Source organism: Protobothrops mucrosquamatus, unplaced genomic scaffold (genome assembly GCF_001527695.2).
Source record: "Protobothrops mucrosquamatus isolate PMUCROS unplaced genomic scaffold, P.Mucros_1.0 scaffold_156, whole genome shotgun sequence".
Classification (NCBI taxonomy): domain Eukaryota; kingdom Metazoa; phylum Chordata; class Lepidosauria; order Squamata; family Viperidae; genus Protobothrops; species Protobothrops mucrosquamatus.
This window is the reverse complement of record NW_015386232.1, coordinates 88,710-101,004: the sequence shown is the minus strand read 5'-3', so window position 1 is coordinate 101,004 and position 12,295 is coordinate 88,710.

Below are 12,295 nucleotides of genomic sequence, written 5' to 3'. Positions count from 1 at the left end.
TAAACAAAATACATTATCCCTGCCCCTTACTATTTTGCTTCACCTATTCCCTTATATGTACTTTATCATGAAATCCTATAGCTCAGTGTGGAAATCCTATAGCCTACGTGCAGAACTCTTACAAGGTACGTGTACATGTAGAAATTGTGTAGAAATCTTGCAGTCTACGTGTAGAAATTTTACAGAGTACGTGTCACTTTACTTTTTATTCTAAAATTTTATTCCTAACAGATCCTCCCTTTTTCTTTTCATACTTAATTAAATTTTAGAATCTTCTTAAATTCATTTCAATTTCTTCTTTGTGTTTATTCTCTATTATGTTTACTTTGTCTTTAATTTCCTTAAAAGCTAACAGTGCGTGTATCTTTTCCTCCCGTTTGATGCCATCCATTAAACTTGTTACAGTTGTATGGACTAAATTTTTAATCATAGGAATTAGGCAGGGCAAACACATTAGTCCTACTAATATTACGCCCACCATGAATAATGCTTTTTCCAATTGCGAAAGATTCCTCCCAAAAATCCTCCTTCATCTAGAAGACCAGTCCAAGTCTGGACTGGAACATGTACAAGTTGTCTCAGTGGTTAATTGCTTCACCACTGCACCTGTTTCATCTATTTGTAAGCAACAATTTGTTAAATTAAACTTCCCACATACCCCTCCTTCCTTAGCTAATATATCTTTTCTTTCTTTATAGTGATATAAGTTAATGGATCGGATCCTGTTCCATCTATCCCAAATCCATAACTTACTACATTAGAATGGTTCTTAGTGATTTCCAACTCCATTGTATTAGTTCCATATATTTTTTTAAATTTGGTAATACCATTACATCCTGGATAACCTCCTCCAGTGTAATCACACACACCTCCACCCTGAACATTTAATAGATCCCCCACAAGATAACCATTGATTGGGGTTTCCATTTGCAAAGTTCAAATTGGTGGGACATATATTTATGATTTTGTTTATATGCTGTGATCCAACTAGAGTCCCCACACTTTGTGGCTAGGTGAGATAGACTTAATACTGTGCATGCATCAAATTGTATCAAAGCTTTTTTCTGTCCCTTTTTCTAATATTTTCGTAGAATTAACGTATATTAATCTTCCTTCATCTTCAGGTCTCTGTCTCACTCCCACTTTAGTTAAACCCACATATATACTGAAATTCAAATATGTTGGTATCGATGGATCATAGCATGTATCTTTTTGTCTCTTCCCTTACAAACTGAATATTGTATTTTATTTACCGTAATTGACATGTAGATTGAAATATACACCCCTTTGGTGGCATTGGTAATGCAGGCTTCACATCCTTCTGCTTCTGTTGCTCTTCTATATGACTCCCTAGAGAGGGAGAGGTATACAGCCAGGGACAAATATACAGCACTAGGGATTCACATTTTATATTAATCTTCTTCTTCTAAGCTGTGATAAGGTATGAAGGCTTCTCGTTGTTCTTCCTGGACTAATTGGATTGAAGGAGTATCTTTTAGAGTATATCTTACCACTCCAGTCAATATATTCCTCAAAAGGTTTCAATTTCTTCTCGATGAGTACTATATCACATGATCCAAAATATTCTTCACATCCAGTACATCTTACACAGTCAATACAATGGAAACAACAACAACAATCAACATGGCATTTACAGTCACAGTACCAATACATTTAAACAGGAATTTTACAAAGTATCAATTTAAACGAGTCATCACCCAGAACACAGGTCCACTGTCCTTTTGGTTCAGCTACTGGTCCCTTCACTCGCGTATAATGAGTCCACCCTTTTTCTTTCATCCGAACTGCAGTTTCAGAGGTCAGCAACACCTGGAATGGTCCTTCCCACTTAGGTTGCAATTTCTCCTCCTTCCACGTTCGGATCAGGATCCACTGTCCCACCTCAAACTTGTGGACAGGAAATTCCAAAGGGGGTGTTTGGATCAACAAGCCTTGTTTCCTGAAATGATCAAGATACTGCGACAGTTTACGCACATAATGTCTTATTACTTTATCCCTTGTTACTAAAGAGTCCATGGAGATGTTTCCAGGCATAAATGACACACCATACAACAATTCATAAGGAGACAATCCTAAATTTTCCTGTGGTTGTGTTCTTATTCGCAACAATACTAAAGGGAAACATTTTATCCAAGTCATTTGAGTTCATATTGTGGAATTTCCCACTTGAGGTAATTTAAAATAAACTTGAATGCATTGAAATAGCCTCACCATTAGATGTTATAGAGCATTTTATGTATTTGTCTACATATCATACTTATTGTATAGCCAACCATATATTAACCATAGAAAAGTATCAATTATCCCTCCCCTAGCCATTCCTTTGTCCATATCTATTTACAAACAGATTACTTAGTAAAGAGCCAACAAAGGAACGCTCACCAAACTCTGCTTGAGTTTGTTTGCATACAAATCTTTATTCAAAACAACATAGCTCATTTATAATCCCCAAATTTTTCTCAACTCCTTCATTTTAAACAAGGGTTGAATTACAATTCCTTCAATTCTCTTAGGTATTATTATTATTATTATTATTATTATTATTATTATTATTGTCAGTGTGTCCTGCACAGAGACATAAAAACATAAAAAATAAAACAACAACAACAACAAAAGCAACTCCACAAAATAAATAAATAAACAAGCTTAATAAGATATTCTGAGTTACTGAAATAGTTTTGTATCAAACTCTAGTATCAACTCTTTGGTTTTAATATAATTTTTGTCAAATTCCAATTTAATCAGATTCCATTCAGATGGAAATAAATTTCCATTAAATAAGTTAAATCATTTATAAATCTAAACAAATCAATTCAAAGTCATTTTATTGGTTAATGGTTATATAGGTGTATTCCAGTTCTTCTCATATTTCATTTATTTAAAAAAAAACCCTATTTCTTACTGCAAGAATGGGTATTAAATTCCACCTTCCTCAAACCAGAATTCTAAGCAGAAAAAAAAAGTTAAAAAGATCAGACCCCCCTTTTCTTTTCTGTCTCTCTTGTTCTTAAAGCAACACAGCCAGCTGGAGGTGGGGGGAAAGAGACAGGAAAAGAAGAAGAAATTACACAACAATTTCACCACTAACAAAATAGTTTTCTCTTCTTCACATGCATTTTCCATTTCACTTTTACAGCGACAACAAAAAAAATCTGCAGTTTACTGTTTCTTTCACAGTCTTGGATGGGGGAGAAACTCACACACACACACACAAACACAAACACAGGATCAGCATATCCACACATTCACTTCCATTCAAACTGCTTGTATAAACACTTTCACATACAAATATTTCATTTCATACTTTCTCCTGACAAACAAATAACTATTATTATAATTTCAAGGAACTGTTCAAAAGCCAATGAGCTCCTTTCCTCTCCCAATTTCCTTTGCTCTTAGAGCTTGCCTATTAACTTTCTTGCAAAATGAGACATCCGGCCGTTATTTGTTTCACAACAGTGAAAACTCTCCTGTAGCCATACCTTTCAGAAACACGTCTTCTAAAACCCTCATGGAGTGTTTNTTTCCCTGTCCATTCCTCCAATTTTTGTAGTTTCTTACTTATATCCGGCCAGGATTTTACCACAAATTGTATTTTTACCAGAAGAGTATTTGCTGGGTCATCTGGATCAGTTCCAGAATACTTCCTCATTCCGTCTTTCAGTCTTTGGAGGAATGTAGCTGGAGATTCTTCTTTTTCTTGTTCTATCATTAAAGCTTTAATCATGTTCTGTGCTTTTGGAACAGCTTCTCTTATTCCTCTTATCAATAATACTCTCATATCTTCCATGTTTTGTCTATCTGCAGCATTATTATTATCCCAATTTGGTCTTACTACAGGAAACTTTACATCTGCCAAAATTGCCCCCTGTGCTTGGGGATTATGTTCCCTAGTCCAGCCCAAATGAGCTGCTCTTTGAATTAATTGTCTTTCTTCTGCTGTAAATAACATGCTCTGTATCACTCCTAATTCATCCCATGTGTATATGTTTGCTCCTAACAACAGATCCAGTTGCTCTGCTACCCCTATTGGATCTTCTATCATGCTTTTCATTTCTTTCTTAAAGGTGCGTAATTCAGATGCCTTTAAAGGCTCATGTACAAAACTGATACGGGCCTGTCCTTGGCCATCTACTCCATTGGGTACTTCTCTTAAAGCCTGTAGTGGTTTATCCTTAAAGGGAAAATTCTTTATATCTTTCTTCAATTGTTCCAATTCTTTTACTAATACCTTATAGGGTCCACCTCTCACAGCTCCCTGGGCTTGTGTTACAGGAACTGGTAGGGGTGGTGGAATAGGTATTTGTACATTTGTTGGTTGTGGTAGATTAGGATTATAAGATGGGGGTAAATATTTCATGGATTTTTCATCATCTTCTTCTTCCTCTATTTCATTCTTCTCTTCTTCTTGTAAATATATTGAAGTTACTTTATGAGGGCTAGGGCCCCTCATAGTCAAGGTGACCCATTTACCTGGGTTCCAAATTAAAGCATAGTCTAACTCATTGACTAATGATCTACATGTTTTCCTTGATACATACTCATATAAATTCTGACAAGCAAAATAGTCATTTGTTCCTAATCGGGGCCACTCTACTTTTTCATCTTCCCACCAGACAAAACAACACAAATTAACCATATCTTCCTTGGTTATGTTTATTTTATTAATTATTTCATTATACGGAGGTTTTCCCCAATTACTCAACAAAATCCCTAATGGACTTTCCTTATCTATATTTAATTTGGGGTTCCTCCTTATTTTTCTCAAACACTTCTTTCCTGGAGTACTCCCTGTGTTGCCCATACTGGTTTACCATCCTGTGTATTCTAATTGAGACTTCACGTATACTCCTCAATTCGCTTCCCCCTGATCCCTCTAGATTTGCACTCGCGTGAATCTAGGGTTATCAGCGGTCCACTCTCGCTCCGTCTTGCTATCCACTAAGCGGATACTTGGGACGTCACACACACACTGTCTCAAATTCACACAAGCCTACCCAGCCTTCCCACCGACTACCTAGGCAGTGTATACTGGCCACCCCAAAACACTTACCTAGATCCGTGCACGGAGTTGCCCAGTTCCCGGAAGCCAGCAACACACACACCAGTTCAATTCTTATCTCTGTCCAACATCAACTCTATGGGTTCGCTGAGGAAAGCGTTGCTGCTCCTTTACCAACAAGATGACATAGACTGTCAAAATCGACAGGGCATGCCTTCCAAGTCACCTTCCGGATCTGGTGCAGACAAACGATCCCGGTCTCGAGCCCCACGTTGGGCGCCAGAACTGTTGGTAGAAATTCTAGCCCACTGAATAACACCAAACAGCAAGTTGAAATTAGACAGGGATTTATTGGATATAACGGTTTGCAAAGTGTGGTGGACTCCAAATAACTATTTGAGCCACACCTAGTCACAACAAAGACACACATTATATACATTCTATCCCGATGCCTTGGCCCCTCCTCTGAGGTTACAATCTTATCAGAGCCGCCTAAACAAAATACATTATCCCTGCCCCTTACTATTTTGCTTCACCTATTCCCTTATATGTACTTTATCATGAAATCCTATAGCTCAGTGTGGAAATCCTANAAAAAATTCTTCTTTTAAAAATTTGCTGTAAGTTCCACCACAATTTTATCCAAAAGGCCTTAATAACCTTGCAAGTCCACCACATATGAAAAAAAGTTGCATCTTGTTGTCCACACCTCCAGCACTTGGATTCATAATTTTCATAAATGCGAGACATAGTTGCTGGATCCATGTGCCATCTATAAAACATTTTATAAAACATTTTATAAAAATTCTCACGTAAGTTTTGAGCTTGCGTGAATTTCACATTTCTCACCCCAGTTCTTATGCCATGGAGAATGGCTTTGTGAAAATTCAGTAAGGCACCATATCCCCCATCAGTGTTAACATCACATTCAAAACTTGGAACAAAAACAACTTCAGGTGCTGGCCACTGTTCAATGTCTCTTTGTCCATCATTGGTGGCTTCCTTCCATCCCCTAGTATATTCCTCCAAGCTTTTTTCAAAACCTGGCATTTGTCCTCAGCCCCCAATAATCCAGATAACAAAGTGTCGATATCAGGGACTGTTGGCTTGTGGGTGGCAAAAATCCTTTGAAATAAATCAACGTACTGCTGGGGGGATTCTCTAAATGGTGGCAAGTTAGCTTTCCAGTTAAAAAGGTCACTGGTGGTAAATGGGGTGTGAACCAGGACCATTTTTCCATTTGCTGCTGGCACCTGTCGCAGCAGGCATATTGTCTTCTCCTCCAAGTGATTTTTTTTTAGCATAAACTTTGCCCTGTCTCTGCTTTGAATCCGTGCAGCAGAGGACGATCCCTCATCAGGATCTTCGTCTGCAGAGACGGAGAGAAGGGGGGCTGCGGGGGAAGCAGCAACTGAATGCAAGGACGGAGAAGAGACAGAGGGGGCTGTGGGGGAAGAAGCAGCTGAGCTCAGGGGTGGAGCTTCAGATGCAGCAGCAGGAGCAGTCGGGATCACATAAGGTGGTGGGTAATCTTCAGGTTCAGGACAAGTTTGAATTGCTTTATTTTGAAACTTATTTATTTCTGGGCGGACTGGACAGACCAAATTCAAAACCTCTGGAGAGACTAACAGGCCACATTGTTTTAAAATGTCCTGTCGGATGCTCAAATTAAAGAAAAAAGCCTGCATATAATTCTTCATCCATCCGCCCTTGTATAGCAAGAACATCTGTGAGCTTATTAATAATATCAAAGTTCACAGACCCTTCTCTTGGCCAAGGTTGTTGCCCAGGGCCCATAAAATAAGTTGGTCACAAATCAACACAAAGCACCATCAGACGTTGTCTGACAGGGTTAAACTTAACAGCCACTTGAAGTTTCAAAACATCCCAATTGTTCAAAACACATTGCAGAGGAGTACATTTTTTTTAATTTGTTTATTTAAATTACTCTAACGATTCCCCATATTTTTCTTCTTCTTCTTCTTCTTTTTATTCTTTTTTTTTTTTTACTTCAAGATAGTTTCTCGGCTTCCTCCCTTTTCACTTAATTAATTTGGAATTTTGTAATTAATTTTTCCTTTGGAGGACTAGTCGGGGAGATCAGCCCCCTATCTTATTCCAAAATTACCAAAACCTCTGCAAAAAAAAATTACATACCAATTCAATTGTTTTTCTTAACTCACTCTATCCTGTATTAGAAGACAGTTGCTTGGCTTCCTCTTTTCTTACATTTATTCATTTATTTTTATGCTTATCTATAGAGGACTAGTCAGAGAGATCAACCTCCTGCCTTATTCCAGGATTTCCAAAGCTTTTTTTATTTTTGTTACTTACCAAGGCGCCTGTTGCAATTTCTCCCATCAGTAGAGAAGCATGAAACCTCATTGAATTCGAGCATTCAGGTTGCTCAGACACGGACCCCACCATCGACGATGAAGCATAGAATCTTCCAGGTCAAACACCTGAGAGCGCTCTAAGACTCACAATTCAGTCGTTGTTGGTTTCGTCCTGCTGAGAATTGAAGGCTCGCTGGGACCTTAACAGGGGTCTCCAGATGTGGGGGGAAGAGCCATTGTAGCTTCCACCACGTTTAGGCGCCAGGATGTAAGGTTTTCCACTTAGCCTCACAACTGCCCCAGCATTACTCAGGAATTTAAAAGAGCCAAAGGAACTCCTGAGGCGAGGTTTCAGCAAGTAAACAACTTTTATTTTGATCAAAATAGAGTTGGGTGACCCCATCTCTCTTCGTGGCTGGTAGAGAGATGAAGGCAACAACCAGAAAAGATGTCTTCCACCTTTTATACCTTTCCAGAACAAAAAGATCAGATCTTGGTACTAGGCATAAGATGGCACAAAAAAATAATTCCTAGATGACTCACACAGCAACCCAGGCTCCATCCGTAACTCCTTTCCCCCCTCCCGTTACTGTGCTCTTTTCACATAAGCAATCACCTATACCTAAAGCATGAAGCCCTTACTTTTCCAATATATATATATATATATAAAGCATCTGATCAAGCAATTAACTACAAAATAATGATTATAAAATAACAAAGCAATGATTACATGATAACACTATAAGTATCAATATAAAATGGTTACTATATATAAAATAAATGCTAATGTCAAACTTAAACATACTAAAATCATAAGCACAATAAAATCTCTTCAATACTTATGACGGTCACAGTGTCCCAGGGTCATGTGATTACCTTTTGCAACTTTTTGACAAGCAAAGTCAATGCCGGGGGGCGGGGGGAGGTGGCCAGCTCATCATTCAGGTTGCAGGGTGCCTGTGTGGGTGGGGGAAATCTATGGGTCTCTGGTGGAGGGGAGTGGGACTGCCCTCCTCCCCTCCCTCTCTCCCATTCTCCCTTCCTTCCTTCTTTCCTTCCTTTCTTCCCTCCTTTGTCCCTTCCTCCTTCCCTCCCTCCCTTCCATTGTCCATCCCTCCCTCCCTCAGGTTGCAGGGTGCCTGTGTGGGGGAATCCATGGGTCTCTGGTGGAGGGGGGTGGGACTGGGGTGGGTGCCCTCCTTCCCTCCCTCTCTCCCATTGTCTCTCTGTCTGTCTCTCTGTCCGCTACTGTAATAATTAAGATGAGCAGTGTTAAGTCCAATATAAAGGAATGACTAAATCTCTTGATACAGGAACAGTTGCAAAAACTGCATGCCAAGATTCTGGTGCAAGAAATCTCAGCCTTTGTGTAAAAACTACAATCCACCATAAAAGACCCCCCCAAAAGTTGTTACTATTGTGAGTGGGCAGGAGGTAAACCAAACTTTTCAATAAGCATGTTACTGTTTATACTCTGAAGGGCAAATATGCTGCTTGCTAAGTGAAGCCCCAGGATAAGCGGGTTACATGTGTGTGTGTGTGTATATGAGAAAGGGAGAATGTATATAAATATGCATATGTATTTGTGCATATATTCATATTTTACAGTGCTATTCCAAGTTCATATTATCCAGATTGCATATTTAAATTTAATCTTGTTCTATATCTGTAGTATGATAAGCCCTTTTAACAAATTCTGATTTGATATTGTTTTTTAGCCAAAATGTTTGTCTGAAAGTACTTTTTTAACCATCCTGAATTTCTCACTTTACTTTTGGATATTCTGAGTATTTGAATGCCAATTCTTTTGTTCTGGTTAATGACTGCAATAAAGTTAAGATGATGATAATGATAATGCAACCCAGAAGGGTGCAGTAAAGTTGAGAAATACTGAAAAGACTGACACTGAAAGTAAGCCCCAGCTGATTTTCAGGGGGATGGACCTAATATTAGCCCTCCCCCGAAAGTAAGCCCTGCTTAACGGCCTGCACAGATGGCCTCTGTGATGAGGCAAAGCCGATGAGGGAGGGGGGATCCAGTATACTGGTTCCTTACCTCCACCCGGCTTGTTCCGCGGCCTCATGGTAGCGGCATTGGGCGTGACACACGGGGCGCGATGTAGCTGTTTGCTGCTGGCCCCGGCAATTTGCCACCTCATGCGTCACACCCAATGCCACTGCCATGAGGCCGTGGAATAAGTTGGGCGGAGGTAAGGAACTGGTATACCGGTTTCTTACCGCTGTCCAGCTTGTTCCGCAGCCTCATGGCAGCAGCATTGGCCAGGAGGCAGCAAACGGCTGGTTTTGGCATGACACGGCTGTTTGCCACCTTGCGCATTGCGCCCAATGCTGCTGCAATGCGGTTCAGCCAAAAGTGGCTGTGGAACAAGTGGGGCAGGTTCCCCTCTCACCTGCCCATTCAGCTACAGCTCTGGTGGCTTTGTAGGCAGAGCTGTGAAGCTCTGCCTACAAAGCCACCAAAGCAGCAAGTGGAGCGCCAGAGGCTCGGGGAGGGAGGGTACTGAAGTGGGCGGTGGGCCATTGGCAAGAACAACGCAGCTCAGCGGAAAGCGGCCTTGGAACAAGTGGGGCAGGTAAGGAAAGAAATCCTTGCTCCTCCCAGAAACTGCCTTTCTTTCCTTACCTGACTCCCAGACCCGTGCTGTTTCTCCTTCGCGATCTGCCGCCACCACGTTCAAGGAAACAAAGGAAGTTTTTTTGGGGGGGGGGGAAGGTCAATCAATCCATTCCAACTTGTTGCAAAAGATTGCGAAGTTGGACATTTTTTCCCTCCAAAAAAATTCATTTCCCTGCACGTGGTGGTGGTGGCAGATCGCAAAGGAGAAACAGCACGGGGCTGGGAGTCAGGTAAGGAAAGAAAGGCAATTTCTGGGGGGGGGAGCAAGGATTTCTTTCCTTACCTGCTCCACTTGTTCCGAGGCCGCTTTCCGCTGAGCCACATTGCTCTTGCCAATGGCCTGACCGCCCCTTCAGCACCCTCCCTCCCTGAGCCTCCAGCGCGCCACCTTCCGCTTTGGTCAGCCTGCTGGCCCTCACCTCAACACCCTGACCACCACCGCCCAGCATGGCTGCCCAGGGGCTGGCCTGACATGGGAAGGGCACGCACCCCACCTTCCTGCCACCGTGCAGGGTAAGGTTGCCACGCCCCCTCAGATGCCCTCGCCTCCCCCAAGCATTTTTTTTACTAACCTGCCTTTCAGCTGCATTCTGTTTCTCTATTTGCTTCTCAGCCTTCACCGCATGTTTGTGGGACTTATCTGTAAAAAAAAAAGTTCCATCAGACTTTCTAACTTCTTGAGATCTCGCGAGAAGTTAGAAAGTCTGATGGAACTATATTTTTTACCGATTGTCCCACAAACACGTGGTGAAGGCTGAAAAGCGAATGGAGAAACGGAATGCAGCTGAAAGACAGGTTAGGAAAAAAATGTTTGGGGGAGGCAAGGGCATCTGGGCGGGGGTGGGCGCAGCAACCTTATCCTGCGCGGCTTCAGCAGGTGTCTAGCAGGGGGAGGGAAGCAACAGGTCCGCCACCATGCTAGTGCCACCGTGTTGCTTCTCCACCCCATGCACAGGCCCCGCCCCACCCCCACGCACTCGTGGCCTACTGGTACCGGCAAAAAGTAAGCCCTCCCTGAAAATAAAACACTGTGCTTACTTCAGACCCAAAAGAAAGTAAGAAAGTGTCTTACTTTCGGGGAAAAACGGTACCTTCTTGGACTTTGCATTTGAAATGCCTGTTCCTGTTGGAGTACTTTCACCTGAGCTTGAGTGTGCCGTTTTGGTAATTTAATGGCGGTGGATTAATCCTATTATGTCCTAAAGGTCATGTTCCTGTCCTTGAAGCCTTTGTTTTTCTAATCCCATCAGCTCAAACCTTCTCTGGGGTTGTGGCTGAAGGTATTTTGTTTATGAATAGGTGGCCCCAGTAGGCTAGTTATTGATGAGGTGGAAATACCGGTAGATTCCTGCTGGATGTTACATATTTGTATTTTCTCATAGGATTGTTCATTTTCTGGGACATATCTAGAGCCAACAACTGGTAATATTATTCAGTCTATAGGGAAAGTTGGATTTTGAAAAAGCAGGATAGGAAGCGTACCAAATTTTTCTGGTGTTGGAGAAGACTCCCTAGAACAGGGCTTTTCAACCTGTGGTACATTGGCACCTGGCAGGTGGTACGCGACCATCCTAGAAAAGTGGTAGCGGGGGACGGGAATGAGCTGAACTGGTGGCAGCACCGCATAAGCCTGAGCGAGAGATGGCTGGAGTTGCAGGGCTCAGTGGAAGCGCCAGGATCAGCGCCAGGCTCCAGCTGTAGCTCGGCGCTGATCCTGGCCCTTCTGCTGAGCCAAGAAGCACCAATCAGCTGGAATGTTGCAGCCTCTCCAGGGTCTTGTGATTTACATTCAGATGCTTGGCAACTGATTCATATTTATGACGGTCACAGTGTCCCAGGGTCATGTGAAGTGACCAAAACCTGCTGCAACCACCCAGCAGACGGGGGGGCATAAAAACCAAACACCCCCCTACCCCACCCCCGCTGCCAATCCTCAACAGAAATGCTCACAACAATGAAAACCTCCGACAGGAGGAAGAGCGCAGCGGGCGGGCAGGCAGGCGTCTTGCTCGGCTGTGGCTTGGGGGGCACTTTTTTCAGTGCCATTGTAACTTTGAATAGTCACTAAGCGAACTGTTGTAAGTCGAGGACTATCTGTACTACTCACTTTTTCGTGTTTTTTTTGGGGGGGGGTCATGTTTTTGACACCTTGCTAGGCGGTTGGTGGTACTTGGATATTGCCATATCCTAAAAGTGGTACAATGGGTGAAAAGGTTGAAAAGCCCTGCCCTAGAATACCATGGACAACCAAGAAATCAAACAAATGGATCACTGAACACATCAACCCAGTTTTTACTCA